Source organism: Barbatula barbatula (assembly GCF_947034865.1).
Source record: "Barbatula barbatula genome assembly, chromosome: 15".
Taxonomy (NCBI): Eukaryota; Metazoa; Chordata; class Actinopteri; order Cypriniformes; family Nemacheilidae; genus Barbatula; species Barbatula barbatula.
Genome location: NC_136778.1, coordinates 11,715,573 through 11,732,971, shown reverse-complemented (window position 1 = coordinate 11,732,971; position 17,399 = coordinate 11,715,573).

Sequence of the window (17,399 nt, the reverse complement as noted above, 5' to 3'; positions counted from 1 at the left end):
AGAATATAAGTCAGGCCTCTATTATTTACATAGTACACGTCGTTTCGAAGCAGCTTCACAGAAAATCATACTGTAGGGCTGTAAATTGAGAAGGTGTGAGAACACTGTAAAACTCTGCTGTAATTTTGCAGCAGGTTTGCCAGTAACTTCAAGTACATTCAAGGTACAATTTAGTTTTAAGCATAAACCTAGCTCATATATATTTCTTTCATAAAACAAGACCAAATGTCACACAGGCCGCTCATGTAGTGAATAAAGTGGTTCAGGCGGGAACCTGATCTCTATCTAAATGAAATCAAACTATTAACCTTCTCAAGAAGTACCATAAACGTACCCTCACAACACCACTCATCGATTCTCCAGCCCAAACTCGCTTACACTAATCGCACACTTAAAGTACAACATGCACGGCCCAAGGGATGTGTTTCTTCTGGTTAGGTAACAGGAACCTGTCATATCAATATCAGATCTTCAGGTGCCCATGCATTTAGGATAGTGTTTCTTGTTAAACTAACACCATTCTTAAAAGAGAATATTTATGTATCATCACAAGCACAATGAAAGTTTGTGTGTGTGGCAACGGCCAGCTGTGTCTGATTTGACCAAAGCGACGATGCTGCCCCGTACCCCTCCAGCACCCTCCCATGCACTCACACACCCCAGCAGTCTCAGACAGAGGCCGCTCTGTATGTTTCTGTGTGTTTACAGAGATATCCCACACCATGCGTGTCCGTAGGCAGAGTACAGACAAAAAACTATTTTTGTGTGAACTAATGGCTCACCAGACTCTATCAGTTGACGGAAGATAGATAATATAAATCTTGAATACACAATTTAGATTCATATATACTGACATATTGCAGTCAATTTAGTAATGCTGTCACTCATTCCAAAATCATTGCACACTAGACCTCCAGAGCTTGCGGCAAGGTCTGTTGGTTCATAGGCTTTGGGTCAGACATCTCAGCGCATGTGATACAGTCAACATATTCCCCAGGGAAAAGCTCCTGTCCACGAGGCAGACAGCATGAAGACGCATTATTGTTTACACCCATATGACAAGGGTTTCGATGGTTGTGCTTCCCTCTCATTTCTCATGGTTACTGATACTGTATATTATTTCAGTTGGGGTTACTAAGCAAATATGTCTGTGTGAAAAGAGGCCCGCACTCTTAAAATAAAGGTGTTTAAAGGGTTGATTGAACCATTCAATCAAAGGTTCTTTAAAAAACATCTCTTTCTTACATTTTTATAATCTGAAAAACATTATTTTGCCACAAAGAACCTTTTGTGGAACCTTTTGTGGAACCTTTTGTGGAACAGAAAGGTTCTTCGGAGATTAAAGGTTCATTATGGAACCATTTAGACAAAAGTTTCTTCTTAAGACATTAAGACTTTATTTTTAAAGGTGTTTTGTGTGTCTTTGAGTGTGATTATGTACGTCCACCAGTTAAACAACAATGTAAAACATTTTTTTATATATTTGAGGTCTAGACTGCCAAAGAGGGATATTTTTGAGCAGCTGGAGCACCAGAAATACAGTATAACTTAAAAATGATGTTTATAGTATTTCAAAAATACGTAAAAATGTGTTTAATAAAACTATTTTTTATCAATTTACATTATGTAAATTAAGTTTTTTACAGTGAAGGATTAACATTATCTTCATTAACAAACAAAAAACTTAGTTCTTTTCACATTATTTTCACATTTTCACATGGAAGTTTCAGTGTTAAAAGTTAATAATAGCCACAATAATAAAATAATTACATTTGTCATGAGCCATACACAATGTAATGTAACATTTTCTCCAAGTCAAAGGAATACATTTTACTATAATGCATTCTTTCCTGCCCCATAAATAATTTCACAAATGGCAACATTGACAATATATTTACCATTATCTGCTTATTTTTGCTAACCAGTATGTTAGTTGACGGTAAACCTCCACCGACTTTCAATGATTATCTGGAACACTTCCTCCCATTTTACATGTATGGCTAGCTTGCTTGCTACCAATACGTCTATATTTATTTTGGTGATTGTAAAGCTGTCAGCATTGCACTGATGAAGGCTGTTAACACATCAAGCCTGCCGTGAGAGAGGGGAAGTCCAGTTTCACATTTGCTTACCTCCACAGAAGAAAAGTGTCAATAGTTTTCAATAAAATGTCTATAGTTAGATCTTTTATGTAGGGGTCAATGTTCGAGTTTCTTTCTTTAAGTGTGAACCACCACTCCTACAACTGGAACTAAGTGAGATGTCTAAGATTAGTTTTTTCTTGGCTGTTTTTGTAATAAGCTTTTTTAAGAAATGTGTTTTTTTCTTACTGCCACACTTATAGGGGAAAGTATGAATTTTCTTATTTTTCTATGCGGAAACTAAAGTTAACCTAATCACAGTTATGAGTGATGCAATAAGAAGCATCAAAACAGATTTCAATGATGTGCAATCAATTTCACCGTCATATTTACCAAATATCTGAAGAGAAATGACACAGACTTTAGTGTTTGAACAAATCTGAACACAATTCTGAAACTTGTATTAAACCCTGGTAGTCAGATACTTAAACTGGGAGAGTCTCCATTTGGTGATCTGGTGTCCATCTAATCTTGGAGAAATAACTGAGAAATTAATTAACTTCTAAATATTTTTGGACAGGAAATGAAACACATAAAACAATCTTTAAAACATAAGCAAGGTGATTTGAACTCCTTATTTATTTATGCTTACTTTTTTATGCTGTTTATTTTGTCTTCACAAAGACGAAATACAAAAAGAGTAACTTTCCCATTTCAAATCTACCATTTAACTCTGTTATAGTTACACATTTATTCAAGCACTCTACTTGTGTTCATACACAAAGCACTTAAACAGACCTTTTTAACTGATGTATAACAAAAATAATGAGACTTCTGTGCGTCTCCATTTCGAGGTTATTAGGGAACAGATGGACTGGGCTCATATTTATTCAATAAATTACAGGGAAGAAAATGGATTCTCTTAAAATCCAGAATTTCTACCATAGCAGTTCTTAATATTCAATGCCTCTCAAAGAGGATTATGCGAGACAATGAAAACTAAATAAAAACCTTTAATCGGAGGATCATATAAAATGAGAACTAAATCGATCACTTATTTATAGATTTGAACGGAACAATGAAATGACAACACAGACAGAGCTACACTTACAATATACTATCAGCAACCCGATGAGCCTATTTTCAACACCACTTATCAACACCACTTATTATTCACGAATTAGGACAGCATGGTTCAAACTATAGCTGATAGCACAATTGCTGCTTCCTTTAATTGTGTTTCTCTTCTAACGGGTCTGAACTCTTCAATGTTCACAATGACACCATTGCCATTCATGTTAGTCCTCACATACTGTACGGGGGCACAGAAAACAATTGTGAATCCATTGTAAAACTGTCATGATGATCTTTATTGAAAATGATTTTCACACAACACCACGCTGTGTTTCTTTATCTGGTTTCAGTCAGACAGGGATGCCATTACAAAACATGTCTACAGGCTACAACGTATGCAAGAGATTGGTGACCCTCACATGATTCCCTCAATATATTATGTCTCCCACAAATGTTATGGCAATGAGTGGGCCAAACCTAAAATGAATTAGTAAATCAGATTTCCTTTTTATTTAATTATAGATATGATGAAAGTACAAAATGTCTCTTTTTCAAAACCTCAAAGGGAGAAAATGTTTTATTTTAATATTTTGAACTACTGGAAATATTCCAAAATATGGTGTTTTCAAACATTATATCGTCTTGTTCAAACATTGTAAATGAACAAATCCGGCCAGGGAAGGCAGACGGCTTATTTGTTTAAGGTGGAGAGTCAGAAACATTAGAGAAACGGTTTTCTGAGAGAGGAGCCAAAGGACAAATATCCCAGACCACAGAAGGTAGTTATCGTGAAAAGTGTTGTTTCAAAGTAAGATAGTGGCAAGATTTTCCACTCAAGCTTTCCTAATTAGTTCCATCATTCCACACGTACTGTCATGATTCTGTCTCTTTTGATCAAGTTTTCTTAGTCTTGTGACAGGATCCTGACAGACCCGCTTGTTTAGTGTGAGAGTGACGTGCCATGCGCTCTGTCTTTGTTCCCGCCCTCTCGTTTCCTCATTATTGATTGTAAATTATTTCATTCACAGCACCTGTTCCCCTCTCGATTTGGTTCCCTATTTAATGCCCTTGTGTTTGATGTTCTGTGTTGATTCGTTTAGCTTTGCGTTGCTTATTTCCTTGCCTGATGTTTACCTAGCACCTTAACTTGGATTACCTTGCCCCGTGTCTGGATGTTTCTTGCATTTCAAGTTATGTCATAAGTTTGTAAATTGTTTGAGTTACCGTGTTTCCTTGTTTTTTGCCCCCTTGTGGGAAGTATTTGATTTCGAAGTTTGTATTGTCTAGTTTTCGTTTTACCCCAACGTGGGCTTTGTTTTGTCTATATTATTTTATTACACTGCCTTGAATTTGAGTTCTTTGCCTCGTACCTTGACATAACGAATCAACCCACTGAATCCAGCAGGCAGCATCATGGACAGCAAAATGTAGCCCCTCCGATCCCGCCAGGCACATTTATTGTTTGGATTCCGTCAGGGGGTGTCCCTTACGAATCCGGCAGTTCGTATGGGAGTTCTCGGATGTGGCAAGGGAGACGGAAGTCGTTGAAGACGAACATAGTCATTTTTGATGCTGCCTAACCCACTACCTCAAACCAATGTAGATAGAGATTATAAATCCCTCCAAAGCATACGCAAACAGAAGTGGTTCTCTTGCTACTGGTTTAATTGAAGACTCCAATTCTCCATTTCTATGTGTATTGCTCTTGAACATAGACAAGTGAGTAAAAGACCATATCTCTTGAGTTCCCTCCTTCCTTCTTTGACATATATTGGACCAAAGCAGTCAATACCGGCGTAAGTGAATGGTGAAGATGATTCCATTCTATCTTGCGGTAAGTCACCCATTTTTTGTTCTTCTGTAGGTCTTCTGTACTTTCTGCATTTGACACATTTGAAGATGTGTGATGAGACTACACTGCTGCATCCCAAGATCCACCATCCATTAGCTCTCAGTTCGTTCAGTGTCATTCCACGACCTTGATGATGTACCTTTTTGTGAAAGTGCTTAATAAGTAAAGCTGACATGTGGCTGTTCTTTGGGAGTATTGCGGGATGCTTAACGTGTGGGTGTAACGTGGCTTGACTTAGGCGTCCGCCAACCCTTAGGATACCTTCTTCATCTAAGAACGGATTTAACTTGTAGAGCCTACTGTCTTTGGTCTTGGCAATTTCTTTCTTTAGCTTCAAACTCCTTGTCATCTGAGAATGCTTCCTTTTGAACCACTAGCAAGAGAACCACTTGTGTTTGCGTATGCTTTGCAGGGATTTATTGTGAAAACTCATTGGCTGCATGCTGCGAGAAAGGGAAATAGTCTTTGAATATTCCATAGAATGTTCAAGTCCTTTGTGACGAAGATTTAAGCCTTTTTCTGAGCATAATGTCCGTGCTTACCGCTTGCTTGCATGAACTATAAATATGACGTGAAGTTCGCATTTTAGAATCGCATTTGGGCTTAACCCAATCCTTCAAAATAAAGGTACTGCAACTTATAATAAAATAAATATATAAATAACAAACAGCTTAGATTCTAAATTATTGTAGTGATTAAAGGAAAATAAACAAAGCTGAGACCCCTGGGGTTTGGCAATATGGTCGGGTATGTGGTCAACCGGGACAACCCCTGGCGGAAGGGGACATTAAGTCCTGTCCAGTCGGCGTCCTGTCCAGCCTGCTACCAAGCCGGCGTTCCACTCAGCAGTTCTCCCCAGGACCTCCCCTGTCAAACCCCCTAGAACTCCATAAAACTAAGCAGAGCTATTGCTTTGTCTCCAGATTCACATTAGCATAGTTTTTACTAAAGCATTTTTATTAAATATCCTAATTAAACTAAGGCCTTGTCCAGGCTTAAACTGAGCCCTGTCTTTGAAACTGGGCCTACTTCAACTATTTCTACTTTTCTATTTTATGAGAAACATCTGATATTTAATTCAAACACAATAAATCTCATTTGCTATAAATAATTACAAGTCATCTTGGTTAAAAATAGATTTATATACATACTTTGTATGTAAATATCAGTGCTGATGCAAATGCTCCACGCTAAAATTTCTCAATATAAGTGATTTACTATAGCGTTAAGATTTTGTTTCCTAATTTCAATCTTTTTGAAAAGGGCATATCATTATAATTGAGTCTGTAAAGCTGGTATAAATTGGAAAAATATACAAATGCAGTGTGCCTTCGACTAAAGTTGTTATGATTTATGCACACAGAACCACAATTCATTAATACTCGAGGGGGAGCAATGGGCAGGCATCTTCTGCCTTCAGCTTCAATAAGAACTCACATGATATTCATGCACACAAACACACATATAAATCATTCAGAATGGGAGGAGCTTCGGGTCATCATCCCGGAACACAACAATAAGCACCAGTGTTTGTATACTCAAAACACTGACTATGGCACAATAGGGGTTGAAAAGCCAAAGGCCTGACTTACTTTGGTGGTGTATTTTGAACTGAGAATACCTACAAGTTCTCAAAATTCCATTTCCAAAGAAATCTTACAAATTCTGAGATTCAGTTTTTTTGTTAATGTTTTATATGATGAATACACTATTATGACACTGAAACATAGACACGTTTGGAACTGAGCATCTGCTAAGGTCTGCTTGTCAGCCAGGGTCACTGATTCCCAGTAACCGTAATTAGTAACTGTAATTCAACTGTAATGGATTACTCTTGTTTTTTCTGCAATTTATTTACAGTTACTTCTGAAGTAATTAAACTAATTTCAGTGTGTAATATGTGTGTGTAACAGTAGAATTGACAAACCAATTCAAAGTCATGAAAAGCCATGGTTTAACTTATCATTCTCATATTTGTATTACTTTGGTCAGTTAATAAGAATACTTTCTGTAGTTTATATTATTTATTTTTGAATGAATTAAAAGTGCCGTTTCATGTCACTTAACTAATCAAGGTTGATATAGGATGTAGAAAGTAAATATTAAGTAATTAAATACATTTTGGAGAGAGTAATTTGAACAGTAATCTAATTACACTATTGAACATGTAATTAGTAACTAATAATTAATTACTTTTTCATAGTAACTTGCCCAACACTGCTGATTCCTTTGCATAGCCGTATCTTCAAAGAGCAGAGAAAGAATTTGAAGGAGGTAGATGCAAACAAAGAAACGATATGATAAAAATTCATCATCTCGAGTTCTGGCTTCTTCTCTTATTATTGTTACTTGCACCTCATGTCAAATGTTTAGCTTAGCCTTCTCTGTCAGCGGCGAGGGCTTTACATGCGATAAATGCAGGGAAATAGCTAGGCTGACAGAGAAGATCTCAGAATTAGAGTCTCGCATCCAATCTTTATCTGAGGATAGTAAGAGTGTAAGGACCTTAGAAAACACTTGGGATGCGAGCAACGTTAGCACGCACAGCTCGATTCCGGTTGAAGATCCCCTGCAGCTGGGAAACTTTGTGACTATGAGAAAGGCGTAGTCGCAGGTCAAAACATCACTCAACTGTTCTGATTACAGTCTCAAACAGGTTTGCCCCACTCAGTGGACCGACTGAGAAATCTGCTGAAAGTGCCCCAGTTATCTGTGATTCTATTGTTCGGAATGTTAACATAGAGGCACCAGCCACCACAGTCAAATGTTTACTGGGAGGCAGAGCGCCTGACATCAAGTCAAATTTAAATGTGCAGGCTAAGGCTTATCGTAAATTCAATAAGATTTTTATACACCTCAGCACAAATGATGTTCGATCATTTAATATTATTTAAGATAATATTAAATAGGTGTGTGAGCTCGCAAGCACAATGTCAGACACTGTAATATTCTCTGGCCCCCTCCCAACTTATCGTGGTGATGAGATATACAGCTTATATAGATAATCATCACTAAATGGCTGGTTGTCTGGGTGGTGCCTGCAGAATGATGTTCTTTTTATAAATAACTGGAAGAGTTTTTAGGGCAGAACTGACCTGTTGAATAGTGACGGTCTCCATCCCTCCTGGGTTGGTGCTTTCCTCCTGTCTAGAAATATGGCACGTAGTCTTGATGCTAAAGCTTCACTCACTGGGGCCCAGGTCACGGAGCAGACAGAATGGCATAACCAACAGTCTGCTTCCCATCTCATGTCGCATAATACACAAAATGCACAACATTGGATAAAACCTTCACCCAAACATCATTAAAAGAGTTTGTGTCTGTCCCCAGGATTAGCAAACATAAAATAATGTGTAAACCTCTTAAAGGTCATTTAATTAACATTAAAGAAATTAAACATGAACAAAATACAGATAAACAACTGTCACGACTCGGATTGCTAAATAGCACTTTTTGTTAACGATATGATGAACAGATCATAAAATAGACTGCACTGTCTGACAGAAACATGGCTAAAGACAGATATAACTTTAAACACATATTACTGTAAATGAGTCTGTCCCCCAAGATTATTATTATAAACATGTGCCTCAGGCATAGGGTGAGGTGTTGCTGCACTTTACAATAACTCTTTTAGCATTTCCCAGAAGTCTAACTTTAAATACAATTATTTTGAAGTCATAGTACTTCCTGTATCAACACCTAATACTAAGGATAAAACATTTTATTTTATTTATTCTGGCTATTGTATATAGGCCTACAGGGCACCACAGATTTTATTGAAAAATTTGGTGGGTTCTTATCAGAACTAGTACTGGCCACAGACAGAGTCCTTGTCGTTGGTGACTTTATGCTATGTAGATAACAATATAGAGGCTTTTTGAATGGCTTTTAAAGACACTCTTAACTCCTTGAACGTTAGGCAACATGTGTCAGGACCTACTCACCTTCGTAATCATACTTTTTTATTTAATACTGCTTTACAGTATAAATGTGGACAACGTTAAAATTGTTCAGTAGAGCGAAGACATTTCGATTCATTATCTGGAATTATTTTTTGCTTCACTGGCCTATGGCTGCAAATTAAAACTTTTTGTTACAAATATGGTATGACAATAACTTCAACTACCAAAGGTGCGTTTCTTGATTATCTGCCTGAATTGTCTCAAATCTCTAGCATGAGTAATAACGTTGAAGATCTTGACTTTACCATTGAACATTTTAACTCCACCTTCTCGGAAAAGCTAGACACAATTCCTCCTCTGCACAGGCTCTAAAGAAAGAGGCACGGAAAATTTAAGAAAACTAAATAAGAGATATTTCGTGCAGCATGGAAGGATAGTATTTGAAAATACAGGAAAGCCCAAAAAACGTCTAGATCTCCCCACTTTTCATCATTAATAGAAGAAAACCAGCAAAACCCTAGGTACCAGCATACTCCTACATAGACTCGAAAATGACGTTGGTATTAAGGAAATAGCTTTTAAATGGTTTACATCTTATTTATTCAACCGTTTTCAATATGTAACAATGAGTTGTCACCCAAATCGCAAGTCCAGTACAGTGTACCACAGGGCTCAGTCTTAGGGCCTATGCTCTTCGTATTATACATGCTACCTCTAAGAGATATAATAAAGCAACACAGGGTTAGCTTTCACTGTTATGCTGATAATATGCAACCTAATATTTCCTCGAAGCCTCATGAAACACAGCAATTCCATCGAATAATGGAATGCATAGTCGATATAAAAAACTTGATAAGTAAACATTTTTTATTACTGAACTCGGACAAAACCAAAGTGTTACTTATTGGACTGAAAACCAGCATACGTAACAACCAAGAATACTGCTTAACTATTTACGGATGTTCCATAAAACCCTCGTCGTCAGCAAAGAATCTTGGTGTTTTATTCTATAGTAATCTGTCACTTGAAAGCCATGTCGCCAACACCTGTAACACCTTTTTCCATTTTATAAATATATCTAAACTACATCATATGCTGACACTGACAGATGCAGAGAAGTCATTTCATGCATTCATGAAATCAAGACATGATTACTGTAATGCACTATTAGGTGGTTGCCCTAGAGGCTAAAAACTCCAACTGGTCCAAAACGCAACAGCTCGAGATCTTACACGTACAAAAAATAATGAGGATATTAGCACAGTTCTGTCAACCTTCCACTGGTTACCAGTAGCATCGCTAAAAGTTCAACTTTAAAATCTTGCTTATTACATATAAAGACCTGCATGGTTTAACTCCTCACAACTTGAGTGAACTTCTCTTGTATTACAGTCCTTCACATGCTCTACATTCAGGCAGTTGGTAATACCTAGAATGTCAAAATCAAGTGCAGGTGGTATACCCTTTTGATATCTAGTGCCTAAACTTTGGAACAGTTTAAATCTAGACTAGAGACGCAGCTGTTTAATCTTGCATACACTACACAAGCATCTTGTCTCTCCAAGGTTATCACAACGGGCAGGATTCAGTTCACAAGAGCCTGACAAGAGCTGAGATGATAGAGCTGGATACCGAAGGATGCGGCGAAATACAAAATTTCACCTGCTATTAGATTATTAATGATAATCTTAAATATATATTTTTTATTTTGCCTTGTTGTGCAAGCACTGTCGAGGTTGTGCAGAGGCTGCAGCTTTTGCCAGAGGGGAACTGGAATCCCCTGGTTAAGCCTTGTCATGATTCTGCCTTCTCTTGTCTTGATTTTCTGGTCTAGGGACAGAATCATGACAGACCCACATGTTTTATGTGGAGAGAAACATATTATTGTCAATCAGGACATAATATGCGTTCTCTCCAGTCTCGTCATTTGGCCCCGCCCCTCTCGTTCCTAGTTTAGCTTTCCTCATGTGTCTCATTACCCACACCTGCCCATCGTTATCTCCTTTGTTAGTCTCCCTATATATTGCCCTCTTGTCTATTGTCTTGTGCTGGTTCGTTGTTCATGTTTCCTTGCGTTACCTTGTCCTAGAAGCCTTTAGTCTGGTCTTGGTCTTGGTCTTGGTCTTGGTCTTGGTCTTGGTCTTGGTCTTGGTCTTGGTCTTGGTCTTGGTCTTGGTCTTGGTCTTGGTCTTGGTCTTGGTCTTGGTCTTAGATAGTTGAGTGTTTAGTAATCAGTTTATCGTGTTTGTTATTGTGTACTCTGTTTTGTTACCCCCTCGTGGGTTTTTGTTTTCTTCTTGTTTTATTATTTATTAAAGTCCTTGTTAACCCCTTCATCCCCGCTGCCTGCACTTCGGTTCTTCCACCACGTTCACGACAGGCCTGGTTTTCCACTGAGGTTTTAGTTTTGGGTTCCTCGCCACCATTTGCATACTGTTTGCCTGGCCGGGGGGGCTGCTAGAATTTAATTTGTGGAAAATACATACATATACACATAGTTTTTAGGGTCTTTTCATTCATTATTTATACAATATTTCCCATATGCTAAAACAATAAGCCAATCAAAACAATACAATATACAATATAATAAGGAGTAGGTGTTATAATCCCATCATATCAGCACAGTTGAATTGCCCAATAGGACAAAATCAATGCAACCATACGCGCTAACCCTTTGGCTAAGGCTGTTATAGCCCCACTGGCACTGTTAGTGCAAGCTCAGTGCCCCGGTCCCATATGGCATAACATTACAACACATTACCATAACCCTTTGGCTAAGGCTGTTATAGCCCCACTGGCACTGTTAGTGCATGCTCAGTGCCCCGGTCCCATATGGCATAACATTACAACACATTACTAAAATCAATGCAACCATACGTGCCAACCCGTTGGCTAAGGCTGTTATAGCCCCACTGGCACCGTTAATGCATGCTCAATGCCCCCTGTCCTGTATGGCATAACATTACAACACATTACCATAACCTTGTCCCAACCATATGGAATGAATGCCCAGTCCCCCTGGTTCTGTATTGCATAAAATTGCAACCCACAACACGTGGTCATTTGGCAGCCCATATTAAGCAGCCTTGTAGTGGAATTGGAAACAAAGCCCACTGTTGGCATAACGGAGATTCTTTATTTCAAATGGTACAGTCAACTCAACTATGACCACAGAACCATGTCCAGCCACAGGTTGATCGCTGCAATTTCCAAGGGGAAAGTCTGAGGTTTTAATCTACTCGCATTTCCCAATCCCTGGCTTTACTCAGCAGACCTGAATCTGGGGATAAGGGCTTGGCCCTGCATTGATTTTGGTAATGTGTTGTAATGTTATGCCATACGGGACCGGGGCACTGAGCATGCATTAACGGTGGGGGTTGCCTTTTTAGCGAGTTAGCCTGGGCGTTTTGGGGGATGGCTTTTGCTTCCACTCTCTTGGTCTTTACTGCTGCAGCCAAGCACTTTTGTACTTGATGTAGTGATTAAAAAACTATCATAAATCAAAACTTACTGTATACTGTTTATATTTTTTTAAAGGAATTTGTGAAAAAAACAAAAAAAAGAACAGCTTCTTCAGGTCTCTCCCTTTTAAAAGGTATTTAAGGAGTTCCCATCTATTCGGACGACTAGCTGCTTTCTGGAATCAGCGGAAACTGGCTCAATTATTAGTTTTTCTGAACTAATTTCAAGCTTTTTGTACATGTGCCTTCAGATTTTTTAAATCATGAAAAACATTTCAGTCAAGTGAACCCAGACCTTCAAACACTAGTGTATGTAATTCTAATGAAAATATAAGCAAACATATAAGTAATATAACATCATGTAAACACTGTTTTTGACTATAAGACACTTTCTGTGTTTTTCAGATTTCTGTGAACTGCTTGAAATTCTGTGTTCTCCACTTTATATTGTACTTTATGGGGCGGTTTCCCAGACAGGGCTTAAGCCATGGTCCCAGACAAATTGAAATGTTAGAGGTGTCTTGATAAAAAACAACATACACTGACATATCTCAGAATATATCCGTACAATTGCTTTGTTTCAAGATGCACACCTTAATGTTTTTTTGTAAAGTATGTTTTTTTTAAATGACTAAAATCACCTAATTTAACTAAGTCCTAATCCTGATTCAACTTAACCCCTGTTTGGGAAACCACCCCTTTATGTCTCATCAGATAATATGCATAAACAATTTAATTTGGTTATATATGGTTTTCAGATTGCCATAAAAAGTGGCCTGGTTTCCAAATGGACATATTTCTAGATACATACATCTATTCCCTAGGAACCAACTTAAGGTATAACTCAATAATGTTTGATTTGAGATTGTAAAAATAATAGTAGCTGCTTTGAACTTTATAGCTGTCCACGCTGGGGAGGTCCACTAGCTTTTCCAAAAAAAGCAAAGTTGGAAAGTACAGTGTTAAATATTTCAAGAAATTGACCAGAGCTAACAGACATCATGTATCCCATTTCCAGTACTGGTGATAATAAAAATAACATAAAAATACACAAATTCCAGAAGTGATCAACGTGTTATGAACCTGGACAAAAAACTATTGAATGCTGAATTCTGAGGGCTGTCAGGAAAGTTTTCATTGTTCAAGTCACAAAAAATATTTTAATAAAAACAAATTGTGATATAAAACTGAACTGTTTTAGTCCCCTGCTTGGGAAAAAGAAAGAGTGTTTGTTTCTAGCCATATACTTTGCCTGTAGCACATATTCACATGATAGAGAAAGCTTGATTTTTGTCATAAGACCCAACAGTACTTTAATTGTCTCTTTACCTACTTTATAGCTATATTACAGCGCAAAAATAAGAGAAAACACCAGGGTGATTGTTTGTGTATATACTATAAGTGTGTCTTGTTCTCATTGCATGTCTACATACACTATAGTGTTGTTTTACTTGTTCTCAAGGGAATTGTTTGTTTCTTTCACATATTGTCACAAGGATGTCATACTGTAAAAACAAATTATCATGAGGTATCGTCTAAATTAACAGTTTTTAGGCAAATTATGATAATTTAATATGACTCAATCAACTTGACTACATAAGGTTACACCCTTATTTTAAAAGTTAGGTCAGGCAGAAATAATTCCTTTAGGGAACAACTGCCTGGTACAACTTTTATGGAGCAGGTGTCTGCTGAAATCTGGCCAACATTTCTTGCCTGCCAACATATTGTGTATTATGGCAAGCAGTGTATTCAATCATTTTTATTCTGATGACTGTTCGGTCTGTGAAACACAAAAGAAGATATTCTGAAAAATGTGTCAGTGGTTTCGTCTCCATGTGGAAGTCAATCGGGGCCAATGTCCACTTCAGCTGAACCTGGCCAAGACAGAACTTCTCGTGTTTCCGGCACACCCCACGGTGTAACACGATCTCACCATCCAACTTGGCAATACCACAATCACTCCTTCCTAAACAGCCAGGATCCTCTGGGTCATATTTGATGAACAGCTGTCCTTCAGTGATCACATTGCAAAAACAACACGGCCATGTCGATATGCCTTATTCAACATTCGAAAGGTTAGACCCTATCTCACTGAGCATGTAGCACAACTCCTTGTCCAGGCCCTGGTCATCTCAAGGTTGGACTACTGAAATGCTCTCTTTGCTGGTTTTCCTGCAAAGGCTATCAAACCACTTCAGCTGGTACAAAACTCAGCAGCAAGCCTCGTCTTCCGACAGCCCAAAAGTGCTCATGTGACACTCCTTTTCATCTCTCTCCCACTGGCTACCGGTTGAAGCCCGGATCAGATTCAAGTCACTAATGCTTGACTACTAGACAATCACTGGATCTGCACCGGCATACTATCACACCCTCCTACACTCCTACACCCCATCAAGGACACTGCGTTCAGTAAACCAGTGGCGTCTTGTAGTGCCTTCTCAAAAGGTCAGTATATTGCTTTCCCGCTCATTCTCCTTCACAACTCCTTCCTGGTGGAACATTCTTCCTAACGCCGTCCGGTCAACCACATCTCTCACAACCTTCAAAAAACTACTTCAAACCCACCTCTTCTGTGAATACTTGACACACATATGAAGAAAAAATATGTATGTACACTAACCCTCTCTCTTTCTCTCAACAGGTAGTGGTCTAGCTTTTGTTGAAACTAGTAACTTTGTATTAGCACCTATTGTATTATTGCTCCTGTATGAACTATCGCTTATTTCTCCCTGAACTCAAGTCGCTTTGGATAAAATCGTCTGCTAAATGACTAAATGTAAATGTTTGGTTTCCAACATTCTTCAAAATATCTTCTTTTGTGTTCTGAAGAAGGAAAGTCATGCAGGTTTTGAATGACATGAAAATGATTTAGAATTAAAATTTCTTGGCGAACTCTTCAACACTTTCTTGTATTTAGTTATATACTCCTCTTCAAATAGGATAAGACAGCACAGCTCAAACGTAAGAGCTTTTTCCCAGCATACTGCTGTCTTCAATTTGTATTGCGTTGCAGCGGTCATTGTCTAAGTGATAAATCAATCGAGGTATCACTTACAGAAATGGCGTTTTAATCTGGACGCAATACCCTGTTTGCAAAACAGTCGTCTGAGCACCAGGTCATGGAGACAGGTTGGTAATGAGAGATGTGCTCTGGGGGAGGTTGCAGCGTACAGAGATGAATAATAACACAAAAGCCCGCCCGAACTCTCTCTGAGCGATATTCTCTGTACCGAGCCAAGCGATGCGAGGTGATGAGACAGCAGCGCTGTTAAACCGAGGATTCAATTACACCTGAGAGACTGTTGGGCATCAAACAAGCTGAAGAGATTACTAATTTGATTATGCTTCACATGCATCTGCAGCCAAATACATCATAAATTCAATTCTACCCCACTGCTTTTCGCATAGAGCACAACAAACCAATATCTTATTTCACTTCATTGCTCTCCGTGGATTGAATTAAATCGTTAAATTTGAAATGCCTTACTCTTGAAAGGAAGCCTCAAAATTATATAAACACATTTCTTTAGCCTTGTCCAGTTTTACATTAATAAAAACAATTATACCAAAGATTATGCTTTGTTTTCAACCTTCACTTGACGGATCAGGCGAATATCAAACACTTGATCACCCTGCTCATGCTTTACTGCTAGCGTGTAAAGCATATGTCGAGGTTAAGTTTACAAGGCCTGTTGAAATCACATGTTTACTGATTCATGCTTGCTGTTCATCCACACATATTGTTTTCAAGCGACGGCAGAGTGAATTTGCTGAAGTTTTATTCTCAATGATGATGTCATGTTTAGACCGATCTGGGCTAAGATGGAAAGCTGGGGTGGTTTTCCTCTCACACTGTGGGTTCAAGCTGTCATTAAAGGTTACCAACAAGGTTACTTTTCTACTGTACTTCACATTACCGAAATGTATCGATGTGGTTTACTTTTTGCTGTTTTATAGGGATGTCCTGAAGAGGAAAATGTGATATAATATAGCGTGAAAATCAGGTTTATCAGTTTGCAATGGTAGTTACTAACATTATTCTAACCGTTTCTCACATTATTATAATAACATTATTATAGCTGACACACACCTTGTCAACCTGGGTTAACCAGTCACTTACAGAGTCCTCTTTTGCATAGAACTGTCAATCGATACTCACAGCTTTTTATTTTGCATATGTACATACACACACGCACAGGTTTTCCTCACCCATTTTCTGGAAGGCAAACTCAGTAAGGTCTTTTTAGATTACAGTATAAAGAGAGTTTTAAAGCCTTTGACTGTTAGACATGCAGTGACCGTCTTAAAAGGAAGATAATCATTTCAAACTAAAGTTTTGTATTTCTTTGGGTTACCAATAAGTGTCTGGGTTGTTTACATTGCATGACTGTTAAACAACACAAATAACTATTTGAATAAAATAATTTCTTACTCTATTCTTTATGCTTAAAGTGAATATTCTGGATGTTGCATTGTGATCATGTGAGTAGTGGTTTAAGGACGCTAGATCTAAATTTGGTAGACGTGTATTGCTCCCTTGAGGTGGTTGTGGATGTTTGGAATATTAGAGCGTAAAGTTATATGATAGGCAGGCCCATCAAACATCATAGGCACCAAAATCTCACAAAAAAGCTGTTTGTCTTAAATGTCAAAACATACTGTATACACTACGGTACATGCATGCTGTAAGACTTATTTTGGACTGAATGTAGATCTAGGGACGATGTTCCAATGATAATTTAGAACTAAAAGTACTGTAATACAGCGTCATCATGCAGTAAATAAATATATGTGAACACTGACCCCAGGTGGATTTGTGTTCTGTAAATTGAATGATAACATCAACGGTAAGTAAGCTTAAATCGACTGTATAGGGGGTTTAAAACAAAAAACAGAACAACATCACAAACCATCGTTTAATGGGCATTTAGATGTAAAATGTGCGCAACAGCTCACTATGAAGGGCACTTAAAAATTACCATTACACAGGTATAACTTGACACTTTCCACAAGAGCTTGAGGC